A 13554-nucleotide genomic window follows, 5' to 3' on the forward strand; every position below is an offset into this window, starting at 1 on the left:
AGCAGATAAGAGAAGAGAGCTTGTGTAGGGAAACTCCCAATTTTAAAACCATCAGATCTCATGAGACTTATTCACCCACTGAATGGGTGAATACTTACCCCCCACCGGGTCCCTCCCACAACACGTGGGAATTCAAGTTGAGATTTGGCTGGGGACACAGCCAAACTATATCACTGGGTGACAAAGGAGACACCATCTCAAAACAAAACAAAAAACCTACACACACAGAAAGTAGGAAGTGTGACTTAAAATATTGAAAGGAACAATAATTCATCTCTTGTATGATCATTTTATTTTGTGAAACTATGAACAAATTTGTTGAAGCAATTTATTGAGGTAAAGCACACTGACCTACATACAGTTCATATGACTTCTGAAGAAGACAAATACAGCCTTAAAGCATTAGGACAAATATACAAGCTATAATGAACATCATCTAGTTAGCCCAAATTTAGTGTAATTAAAAAGCCTAGTTGTTGATACTGACATTTTCATTTATTTGGCCCCATGTTTCTATGCATGGTGTATGTTTCTTTTATTTTTAATCAATTTTTATCACATTTTCTTTCACATTTGCTCATTTTTAGTCCTTTCAGTCATTATTTGCATGGCTCTGCATTTTTTTTTTTTAATTCTTTTGGTTCTGTCTTACCTTGGAGTCAAAAATTGAGATCAGCACTCAAGTAGAGCACTCATCGGTGCAAGAGTGATAGTGGGATTACCTTTTAACTCATGTAATCTTGTGAAGAGGCACTGTGCATCATCATTATCATCAGCAAATAAAATCCACGTAAAGGCCATCTCTCCAAAGTCTGCTTTCTCTTTTTAAAACTAAATTTGAATAAACATTATGGGTAGAATTTATCAGGAGCAAAGTTCACTGAGAGTCAATCTTTTGTGAGGATTTTCGAACTTTCTATCATTCATTTACAGGTAAGTGTAGTTTACCTGCTCTGGGGAAATGATGTTTATTATTTAAAAATCAGAAATGAAAGAAGAAACCCCAAAGTAAGATGATTTATTTGCTTTTTGGTAAACTCGATTCTGTTTTATAACCTTTGAAACATGGATTTTATGAGTGAGTCTATTAAAATGTATACTCCCTCTAGTGTGTGTTAATCATTATTTCTCTGCTGGGCCTACGGATTACCTGTCTGCATTGTAATGCAACATTCCTTAATATTTACAATAGAAATACCAGTGGTTCATAAGACATCTCATATTTCTGTGAATAAAATGAGATTTACAAGAAATAAGGACTTGCCTCTAGAAATAATTTCAAAATATTAAAGTCCTCATAAAAATTCCTAGATTTATTTAAATCAGTATTGATTTAGACTAATGATATAAAATATCTGACCCCAATGATTGTACTTTGATGCTCCAAAAGGTAGATGAAATCATTGCAAGTACAGTTTTAGTATAAATATAAACAGAGCAAAAAATAGGTACTTCATTTATAATCGTGTTCAATGCATCAGACATTTATTAAGTCTCTACTTTGTGAAGGTCCTTTTCAGTTTCTGGGGGAAGGGGAAGGGGAAGGGATGTAGAGATGAAGTCAGATCCCTGTCCTTGGGTGAGGAGGACTGAGACAGACATGAGCACCTGTAACTATTTTTTTAGAGTGTGAAGATCCATTACTATAACATAAAAGCACTAAGTGATCCCGAAATAAGGAGACGATGCCAAACCAAACTCAGGCCATGAGATTTCTAGCTCTGCCAAGTTCTTATCACTATTGAGAGGTCAGTCTTATAAATATTTGAGTAGAGAAGGAAAGGGGGAGGGTATGGAAATTGCCTAAATTTAGGAGTAAGAGGGACAAAGGCCCTTTTAGGAGGAGCTGTCCTACTGGAGTCAAATTTAATCATTGAATCCTATATGGAACTCAGAGTACTGTTCAAAGAGTACTGTTCTTGGGTGCTTATAGAATAGTGAGGGAGAAAAAAATATAACTGGTTTCCCAAGCTACACTGAAGGAAAATTCGGTTGAGCCCCTGTTTCACTACCTGATCTATTCTGGATGGAATGTGCTCTAAGAATTTCCACCTTTCTTTTTTTCAGCATCCTTTTCCTTACTGAACGTTCTTAGCTTCAGCCTTTCTACTCACTTCTCAACTTCACCAAACTGTATCCCCTGTTGACTTTTGCAGGAAATCTATCACATTAAGCATAACATGACAGTTATATATTTATTGAGGATTTGGAGGGTCATAGCTGTGGGATATGATGAGGTTTCTCTTTAAATAACCTGATCAATCTTTTATTCCTTAATTCATAGTACCCCCCCTCCTTTTTTCCTTTTTCTCTTTTTTCTCCTTTTTCTCCTTTTTTCCTTTTTGCCTTTGTTAGATGCCAGGCATGCCACAGTACCAGGTATAATCAGTACCAGCTCACATTCCTTTCCTTATTTGGAAAGAGGACTAACTTTCTAGCTCATTACAGACACCCCTTCCCCTTTCCTCTCCACTTTCTTTTACTTGCCCACCTTATCTAAAAAAAACAAATGTTTAGCCAACCGGGATTAGTTTAGGTTGTATGACCCAACCCCAGCCAATGGGGAAGGGGTACAGGGGCAGGACTTGCGTCAGGAATAAAGGCTCTCGTGCCCCTTTGTTCAGGTGTGCTCTCATGGCGACTGGCCAAGGAGGCATCCCTCTGCATAGAAGTAAAATTGTTTGCTAAGAATCCTTTGTTCGAGTGTTCAATTTCCTTGGGATTTTGAGCATTATTCCTAACATAGGAAAAGAGATCATACCATTGAGGCCTCTTATCAGCCTCAACTCCTGTTTTCTCTTCTCTGTTAATCTCTATTGGCTCTCAAAAGCTACAGCTCCTAATACATGTTGCTCTCTGACTCACCTAACAAATCCCATCCAGCAAGGGTAGTCTAGTCTTCTTCTCCACAAAAATGCTGGTGAATATTTCTGAAATTATTCTTATTGTTAAAAAAACAATACAGGAACCACAGAGGAGGTGGAGAGAGGAAGAAGCAACACAAAGGAAATTAGTTGGAAAAAAAAAAAACAAAACCCACAGATTTAAAGTGTCTAATTGGAGCATAGCGATTACAGTGTATGTCACTTAAAGCTCCATAATAGATCTTACAGCAAAATTCTGATTAATCTCATTCCAACTGTGTAGTTGACAATAAAGCATCATTCCAAAGTATCCTCATTATTTCCTGGTCCAGGAAAGTATTGCTTAAAGAAAAGAGAGGACATTTCAGAAACAAAACTGTAGTCTTGACATTTGAGAATAAGACATACAACTGGCAAGAAATGCAAGCTATCTATAGAATCAATTAAAAACAAGATTATTAGGAAGTCATGCAATTGTTGTGGTTGGATATTAAAAAAACTCATTTTTCTCTACTTTATAAACATGGCAATAATTTTTTAAAAAGCAAATGCACATATTTATATATGTGGGAGGCAGAAAATATATTTTAATATTGCACATTATGTGTATATAAAAATTGGAACAAATTAGTACTTACAAAAAAGTATTTAAAGGGCAGAATCTACTATTACATTTCTTATGTCTGTGTACATACTACACAATATTTCTTAGTAAAATGTGCTATGAAACCATTTAAATAAAACTAGGACATTGTTTAATATCTAAGGAAAAGTAACGCATTTTTACCAGATGGTTTAATTCATAAATATTTCACAATATAAACAAAAAAAATTTTTAACCTAAAGTTAGTCTTGGGATCTAGTCCATTTTTTCATTTGTTTGGAATGCTATTTAAATTCAAAATGCTTTGATGTTACCTGAATTTATTTTACATAATTCCAGATATTGGGCAAATTATTTGAGCAGCTGAATGACATTATCACAGGTTCTGTTTCTATCATTCTGCTCTGCCATCCTCACGATGTTGGCTTTGGCCTTAGACTAACTTCCTCCCCGCTCCCAAGATGTCCAAAGCAGTCCTAGCCATCACATCTGTATACAACAACAGGAAACAAAGGATTTTTTCAGAAGGGTGGAAAACTTAGAAGCCCCAAGAACACCTTTCCTACCATCTGACTGGCTAGCTATGGCTAACATATATACCCCTAAATCAATCCCTGGCAAAAGTAATGGCGCCATTATGTTTGAGTCTAATCAGGATCCTCTTAAACCTGTGCATACAGTCACCCTCTCCAGAGTTGCTTGGAAAGAAAAAAGACATGGAAGGTGAATCGGTCTTGTAAAGAAGAGAAAAAAAGTGATTTGTTTGGGAAGCCGACAGTGTTCTTTGGAGAAAAATTGTATCAGACTTTAGGCCAGTGGTTCTCAATCTTAGCTGCACATTAGAATCATCTGAGGAATGTTAAAAAATATATTGATTTAACTGGTCTGGAGTTACACTATAGCTATTGGCAATAAACACATCCTTCTGGTAATTTTAATATGTAAGTTTGAGAGCTACTGCTCTAGGTAAATTAAAAATAGAATAAAGAGACAAAAACCTTCATCAATCTGCACACATCTAGCTTCTCAAGCAGTTTTGTTTATGAGCTCTACTGAACATTACCTGAAAATTAACCATTGACTAGCAGGGCAAAATTTCCAACACAAGATCTTAGACCACAGTTAATTTGCCAGACTGAAATGGTGCTCACTGCCATATTCATGGTACTTATTACAACAATGTATGATAGTAGGGTACTTAAAGTACCCAGATGACTTTTATAGTCAACCTGAGTTCTAGTTTTATGTAAATATAGGAATACAGTATTAGTCCCATTTTTGTGAGAAAAACTGATTTGCAAAGTGGCTCTTAGTGGAAGAGACAGAACCAAAGCTAATAGTATTATCCTAACAGACAGGGTTCCCTCATTCTACTGTTGTTAGTAATTTTGTTATTGTATTTGAGAAATATCATTTGTTTTGGCTAAAGCAAAGCTTTATAATCGCTACTATTTATTGACAATTTGCTATGAACCGGGAGCCGTACTAGGTGATTTATTCCTGCCCCAACTTTTATTTTATCCTCATGACACTCTTATAAAGTAAATATTACTTTACAGATAAGGAAATTGGAACCCAGAGAGTTCATTATTCCTCCAGTGTCTCTTATTAGTTCATTTCTCTGGGATCTGTATATGCCCATAATGCTGTGGGTTACATTGCCATATATAATTTGTTGAGTTTATCAGTTCAACAAATACCTATTGGTTGACTTATAGCTGATAGGTGCTGGGCTAGGCTCTGGATTGGATTGCATTTTCCCTCTACATTATAATTTACTTTTTTTTTCTTTCTTTAAGAAGTAGGTTTACAGCAGTTGATTTGCAGTTGCACCAAACACTTAACATCTGATCAAAGAAGGATTGAATGAAAAAATGAATTCAATATTTAGATTGTGATAGTTTGTAGTTGCTCATATTACAAAGACTAATGAAATTTTACCTTGCCAACAATTTGCTTTTCCTTAGGAACATCAAATATAAAAATAAAAACATTTTTAAAATGCAGCTTAAAGTATACTCCCAGATACTTTCAAGCAAATACTGAGTTTCTGGTATGTATGTCTTGAGTTGTTCTGACACTCCATATTACTGTTTTAAATAAAAACAGCATTCTTAATGAGAACAGATAATTGGTCTGAACAGCTGACATTTATTTAGATACTTGATTTAGAATGTTTTCTACTGATTGAAAGATAAGGGGAAAATAAACTGGGCCATGGCTATTCAGGACTGGCTAGTTTAGTTTTTCATAGAGATAACATTTTCCAAATTACTGAGATACGATATTGAAAATGAAGGGCAACCTTCTTGTTGGGTGAAAGTGTTAGAATAGCCCTAATGCAGAATCTCATTAAAGCAACTGTCAAGATTCCTCTATTTTGCCATCACCTCCCCTATTCTGTAAGAAGCAACTGTCGTTTTGAGTGAGTGTACTGCCAAAGAGGCATTTACAAATAAATGAAAAATGTCACAATTGATTTCACTCCTTTTAGAATACTGTGTGTCAGCTTTGTCACAAACTGTCTTTGCTACTCTCTGTTTTAGATCTCCCAGCTGGACGTTCAAAATAGCTTTTGATGTCTTAGGGCGTCTTTTATTCAACCCTAGGTAAGCCCTCTATTGGTGACCTTTTATAAATATTTGTAAAGCTGTTTGAAGTGTTAGAGAAAATGAAAACCCTTTCTCTCTGTAACTGCTGTTTTTGTAAAATAGCATCCAGATGTCAATTGTTTACATACATATTTTGTCACCTGGGGGAATTGTTTCCATTACAAAACATTGTAAAATTTTATAATAATATTTCACATTCTCTTCCCCAATACAATGGTTTGTTATTATGCTTAATTTAATAATAATGCAAATAACAATATTACTTGTAAATAAGACATGGCAAAGTTCTTCCTGTATTTTGAAAGAACTGAACAAGTGTCTAAATTTATCTTGAATAAATAAGTCATATGATTTATATGTAATATCAATGATACACATTCATTGTTGCCATCACTATAAACCAGTCCACCAACACTACTGCCACCATACTAATGTTATTGAAGACTTACACTGAGCCATATGCTTTGCTAAGCAATTCTATGTATTGTAGAAATGTATCACAAGGATGTTTGAATCCTAAATTAATATGGATTTGGAAAAAAGACAACTAATTAGAAATTGCTAGCAATTGTTTTTTATTATGGATATTAAATTAAAGGGAAGCAAATCTTCATATAATTATACTGTAAGAGATTTTAATCAGTATAATTAATTATAGATCATGCTATCATTTGTGATTATTTAGCTTGCTACCATTGACTTGAAAGATCATGGAATGGACCAATTAACAATATTCTATTTCTCTTTGAAATAGCGTTTTAAGCAGTTCATTCATTCAACAAATATTTATTGAGCACTATTAAGTGCCAGGTAGTTTACATTGAAGACGTGATTGCGAAGAATATGTACCTACTCTTGAGGAGTTTAAAGTCTAGTGAGAGTCAGGAAAACATACAAGTACAACATAGTGTGATAAGTGGAACAATAGCGACAGCATGGAATACAGTACGAGAAATGATGTGGGCACCTAAGCCAGGCTAGGTATGGCTACTCAGGGAGTGATATGGCAGTAGAATGTGGAAGAATAATTAAATTTTGAAGAAAGGGACAGATTGTGAATGTCCTCATAAGCCATATTTAAGAATTCAGATATAATCATGTACAGTGGCAGTTAAACTGGAAAGATTCATATAATATTGTACAAAGTCAGGCTGGTGATATTCTCACAGAGCCATCTAACCATGTTTAATAACTAGGAAAGCAGCCTATTCTTCCTCTTTCACAGCTATATAAATGCAATATATTTCCTAGAATATAAGAGCTTTGTGAGCAAGAACCTGGTCTAATTTCCTTGATTCCCCAGGATCTATTGCAGTACTTTACACATAGAGGCTCTTAGTATTTATAGTGTGGAATGATACAATTAAATGTAGACATCTAGAAAATTGATAGGTTGCCCCAGCAGAGGCTCCCTCAAAGGTTGACTATTTATAACTATATACTCTTTTTATCACTGATCAGTTGTCACAAATGGCAAAATTCCTTTCCACATCTCCTGTTTACTTTTAGATTCACAATGAGAGTCTTGTAAACCAAAAATAAAATTCTAAGTCCCCAGCCAATTGAATGGGCCCCTCCTGTTGGCCCACGGCATTCCTAAGTTAACCGTAAAAATTAGTTCCAGCCAGGATGGGAAGTGGAGGTTGGACCTGCCTCATTATATTATCCAGGTTTTGGAATTTAGGCACAGCTGGCCAGCCTTTAACATTCAAGCAGAGAACTCGAGACTGACAATGCAGACTCTTTGTAGCAATAAGATACCAACATGACAGCTGGTCCTAAAAGAAATTGAAGTATTTTACCCAAAATAAATTTACTTGACATATTTTGAAATGACTCTGCAAAGCTGTCCCTAATGGGACAGAAGGGGAAAGGAAAAAAGACCTTCCCTTTCTAGGTGTCTTTCCTGAACAAGGAGAGAATTAACTAAGATTCTGGCATTTTTTTAAGTTGGATAAGAAACATTTACAATCTATTCTCTCTGAAGCCTGCTACCTGGAGGCTTCATCTGCATAATAAAAACCTTGGTCTCTGTAACCCCTTATCTTAATCCAGACCTTCCCTTCTATTGATTCCAGGTCTTTGGATAAACTCTTTCAACCAATTACCAATCAGGAAATCTTTGAATCCATCTTTGACATGGAAGGGCCCATTTTGAGTTGTCCTGCCTTTATGGACTGCACCAATGTACATCTTAGATATATTGATTGATGCCTTATGTCTCCCTAAAATGTGTGAAACCAAGCTGGAGCCTGACTACGTTGGGCTCATGACCTTTTGAGGTTGTGTCACAGCCATGGCCTTAACCTTGGCAAAACAAACTTCTAAATTTATTGAGATCTGTCTTAGATACCTTTTTGTTTGCAGTCTTCATCAAAGAAAATCAACATAAAATGCAATTTTTCAAATAAACAATCTAATAATATGTGTCAGTAAAATCTATGTAAGCAAACTAAAGAATTGAATAAAACTAAGACTAAGTAAAGAAAATAATTTTCAGCAAAAGCAATAACCAGTATGTCCAATATTTATTTAACTCTAGAAAATATATACTCAAATACATTACAAAAGCTTTCTTTTACACACACAGAGATGAAATGATAACTATCATTAAATTAATCATATATTATAAGATAATGTACCAAGGAGACAAATTTGATTTGTTTTATAATAAATTGTTTAATGAGGAGCCTTTAAAAATTATGGTACTATAATTCACAAATCACAAAATTATTTATTTTAATAGTATATATCATTTTATAGTGTGGACACTTTTGGTTTAGTTTAACCCAATGTGGATTCTGTCTTTCTTGCCTTTGTTAAGTTCTTCATTCTAGAGACTTACTTATGACCTGCCTTTCTGGCGTTATTTCTTTAAAATGTGCTATCTTATGGTCACCTTACTGACAGATTTGTCCTTGAAAGCAGTAGAACATTTCTGCGAATTTATTTTTGTTGTGGCCACATCAAATTCTGAAAGGACTGTCAATACTCATCCAAGGCACAGAATAGTATATCAGCTCTCATTTTTTTAAATTGGTCTAAGGATCACAAACTAATAGTTTCAATAAATCCAATAATTTTGGTAGGTCACTTAAAGCATTGTTTTCCAAAATGAAAATTTCTTTAAAAATTAAAAACCTGGCTATATAGAATATTCAAGCAATAAAGAAAACATGAACAAAGATGCCAAGAAACATAGAGCATCTGTCAACCTCAGAGTTACTGATGATTGCCCTGTTGTCCACAGGGTAATTGTAACATTTTGCCAAGAGAGAATTAGGAAGTTCTGGAAAAAAAAAAAAAAAAAAAAAAAAGCTGCCTGATGTTTTGAAACAATGGGCATTTATCTATCTTGCTATCAGTTAAGATACAGGGTAAGAATGGTCAAATATTAAAAAGACTAATGGAGGAGTACAAAAGTGGCAGATACAAGTAATAGAACTGGGAAGTGTTGAACCAAAAGTTCACAAAATAGAATTTATTCTAGTAAGAGGGGGAAAAAAAGCAGATGAGGCCAGGTCTGCCAGTAGGATGTGTAAACATCTGTGAGCTAGGCGTCAGTCAAGGGCTGGCTTCTGGCTAGCTTCTGGCTGGGCCAGGTGGTGGTAACAGTATGCAGCAGAGACTCCCTTGCTTTGGGGTCATTTCCTGTGCTTATTCTCTCTGATGGTTTCCTTCTTTTGCTTCCACCTCCTCATTCTGACAGCACCTGTTCTATAATATTACTTTGGCAGGCAGCCTTGATGTACATTTTAACAAATTCTCTGTGCCAAGTTTTCTCTTTAAGTTACTAAAGGTAATTGTTAAAAAACTTTCAAAGCAAGTGGGATAAAACAAAACTGTTCTATGAAGGCTATAACAGTCAACTATACTACTAGCCAGAAGACTTCTTATGAATTTTACACACTACATTAGAAGCTGGCTTGTTGACAAGAAAAAGTTTAATAGTTTTTTATTGTCTCTACAATGGGGCATAAATTTACCTCACTTCATGCTAACATGCCCTATTTGACTTCTGTTTTCCTTTAATAAAGCTATGCAGATTTCCAGGGACTGAGACAAAAGCAGTTGATTTGCATTAGGACAAAGCATTTTCCTAGGGATACAATGTGACTCTTGACAACCTGTTGCCTTGGAGACTAAGAACTTTACATGTGAGTTTTCCTAATGATAGGTATTTTTAAATTTATCTATATAAGATTCAGTAGGATTTTCTTATCTTAATAGCTGCTGCCCAACTATGTACCTTTTGCCATATGGAGGTAGAAGGGGAGAATTAAAATGCTCCTCAAAACAGGGATGGCACAGTTCCTGTTTGGAACATGTTAGATCTACTGGAAGTAAGGTTTTGCATCCAGTAGAAACAGAGCTTTTCTCACATTATTTCCTCTTACCATGTTGCTCTTCTTTAACTCCAAACTCTTAAACTGAATATTTATCCCTGAAATATTAAAATTCAGGTAACATTAATTTCAAAGAAACCTTTTCTGAAGCCCCTTTCTCTCAATACCTATTATGCCACACTTCACATTCAATTTAATTTTAATTGGGAATGAAGTGAGATCTGAGTTATCAAGAGAATTTTCTCACAAATTCTGTTAACAGAATTTTTTTGATTGCCATATATCTGAATGATGTTTTTAAAAATTTTTACATTCCAATTTATGTTCTTCTAAATTAGGAAGTTGGAATGTGTGACAACATAGCTTGATATGTGCTAAAAGCACAGGTGTCAGAAAGATGAAACGTGATGGTTAAATAACATGAAGGTTAATAGTCAAGGAATTTGATAGCTTTATAAGTAACCCATATTTAATAAATTGAAAGTGGGTTAATCAATCATTCAACATATTCTAAGTGTGTAGTATGTGCGTGAAAATACACTGGATGCTATGAAACATTTTTTTAAAAGCAGTTAATCAAAAAGCATTAACTTGGCTCCATTTATGATTTTTATCATTGTGAAATGTAGAATTCAGTATGTTTCTTCCTACACAACTCTTTCCAACTACAGGAAAACAAAATAGGCAGTAAAAAATAAAATAGGCAATGATTAGGTACATACTTAAGTATTTAATATTTGCTAATTGTGAGATAAAGACACTGCTGATGATGCAGGGCAGATGAGCACCAAAATTGGGGCTTAGTCTGGGAGGATTCTTGGCTTCACTCAGGAAACAATTCAAGAGTGAGTCAGTGGTGGAAGAAAGCATGTCCATTGAAGCAGCAGCGTACAGCAGAGTGACTACTTCTTGCAGAGCAGGGCTAACCCATAGGCAGTGTGCCCAAAGTATAGGCTGTGTATAGGCTGTTGGCCAACAATATTTATACCCATTTTTAATTCTGTGCAAATTAAGGGATGGGTTATTCAGAATTCTCTAGAAAAGAAACAGCAACTTTCAGGTGTTGCCGTGGCATTTGTAAACTGTCATGGTGCTGGTGGGAGTGTCTTATGCTGATACACCTCAGGGAAACTAGAAATTGCTTTCAGAGCAATTTGCCACTTCTGGCTGTTTTCTTCATTTTATCCTGTCAGGACCAAGAAAGAAGTCCTACTAATCTACCTTATTCACCCCTCAGAGAATATACACTCCTCCTTAAGTTTAAGGGAGTTGCAAAGGGCAGAGATCTCTCTTCTGTTACTGTTTCCTGCTGATCTTATGGGCATGGGCTCTGCTTAGTGTTGGAAGAGTAAACATCTCTGGATGCCTGATCTGAGGGGCCTAAAGGCAAGATGTCTTTATTTCCTGGGTCAGAAGATGGGATGAGTTGGAAGTCTGGTGCCAGCATCTTCTTTATATGGAAACTTTACCATCTGGAAGACACAAACTATAGTGAGAGGTTAAACAAGCAAGGGACAAAAATTAACAGTAACAAGTTAGGTATCAAAGGTCCCAGGAAAGGTAAAAGCCAGATAAGACTTCAGAGGGTGCTTTTGATAGTCAACCAGAAAGTTGGGGTCAATTCCCTGGTTATAGCTATGTAACCAGGTAGCTTGTCAACATACAGATGTTGACATTTCATTTGTAAACTGTCATGGCACTGATGGGAATGTCTTATGCTGATGAACAGCAAGGGCAACTACATATTGCCTTCAGCACCATTTGCTGGCTCTGGCCAGTTTCTTCATTTCATCCTGTTGGGACTGGGAAAGATGTCCTGCTGGTCTCCTGCCTCATTATGAGAATAATTAGAGAAGGGCTAAATATGCGTGCTGTGGAATTTTCAGAGAGGGCATTTTAGAGGTGATATGACTTGAGCTGGACTATGACAGATGGGGAGAATTTGGGTGGCTGAGCAGTAAATAGAAAACTTTGTGGGATTACCCATCAGCATGAACCATAGGGGTGGTACTTTAGCAGGTAACGTCAGGGAGATTGATAGTGCAAGAAGGAGACATTAGTGACTTGAGCAGAGGATTTGTCCTGGAAAGTTATTAGATGTGAGAAGCAGGTACAGCTTTAAACCTAGGCGATGGACTGTTGCAAGTTCTTGAGCTGGAAGTGCCATTATAATAATATCATCTTCTGAGGAATTAACTTGAGCTGGGATTAGAGGCAAGATGATTGGCTAGGGGAGAGTCGTGGGCATTATGCACTAGATGAAGTCGGCTGAATGGGAGTGGTAATGGGGGAGTGAATGAAGAAATACAGTCTAAGTAATTAAGCTATATTTCACTGATACTTATTTCTTATTTACAAATATAGTACAACAATTAACTCATTCCAGAGACAGTAATTAGCAATCAGGTTAAATTACTTTGATTACCTCTTTTACATTTAATTAACAGCATTTTAAGAAAACTGCTTTCTAAGATGTTTTATAGTCTATGTCGTTTCTTTTTTGCTTTTCCTTTATTCTTTCCCTCTCCCTCTCCCTACTTCAGCCCATTTACTCTATCCCACTCTTTCCTACCTTCCCTTCCAAAAGGACAAAATTTTAGAGTGTATTTTACTAAAGTAAAATGAATCAAAATAATCATGATTTTATGGAAGTATTATGTAAGCATAATTTAAAAGTCACATAGGCTGGCCAGGTGCTGTGGCTCACACCTGTAATCCCAGCACTTTGGGAGGCCTAGGTGGGTGGATCACTTGAGGCCAGGCGTTTGAGACCAGCCTGGCCAACATGAGGAAACCCTGTCTCTACTAAAAATATAAAAATGTGCCGAGCATGGTGGCGTGCACCTGTAATCCCAGCTACCTGGGTGGCTGAGACATGAGAATCACTAGAGCCCAGGGGGCAGAGGTTGCAGTGAGCTGAGATCATGCCAAAGCACTCCAGCCTGGGTGACAAGAGTGAGACTCTGTCTCAAAAAAAAAAAGAAAAAAAAAAGAAAGGCTTAAAATAAAACAAAACAGAAAACCCCAGCAACCCTCCAATACTTCTCTCATTCTTCCCACCCCAATCCACTCCTTCTTCTAAGAGGCAACCATTTCCAACTGTTCCAGTTTTTTCTTTTGATAGCTCT

The 13554-nt window shown here is 36.0% G+C and overlaps 1 protein-coding gene across 1 annotated transcript in view; it reads left to right on the top strand.

Moving 5' to 3' along the window:
- Positions 1 to 13554, top strand: part of NAALADL2 (N-acetylated alpha-linked acidic dipeptidase like 2) — a 1375347-nt gene that overhangs the window by 88713 nt on the left and 1273080 nt on the right. Inside the window, exon 2 of the mRNA XM_063602605.1 lies at positions 6015 to 6077. The gene's annotated coding sequence lies outside the window, so the exon portion shown is untranslated. The remainder of the gene's footprint in view (positions 1 to 6014; positions 6078 to 13554) is intronic.

This window comes from Pan paniscus, chromosome 2 (assembly GCF_029289425.2).
Source record: "Pan paniscus chromosome 2, NHGRI_mPanPan1-v2.0_pri, whole genome shotgun sequence".
NCBI classification, from domain to species: domain Eukaryota; kingdom Metazoa; phylum Chordata; class Mammalia; order Primates; family Hominidae; genus Pan; species Pan paniscus.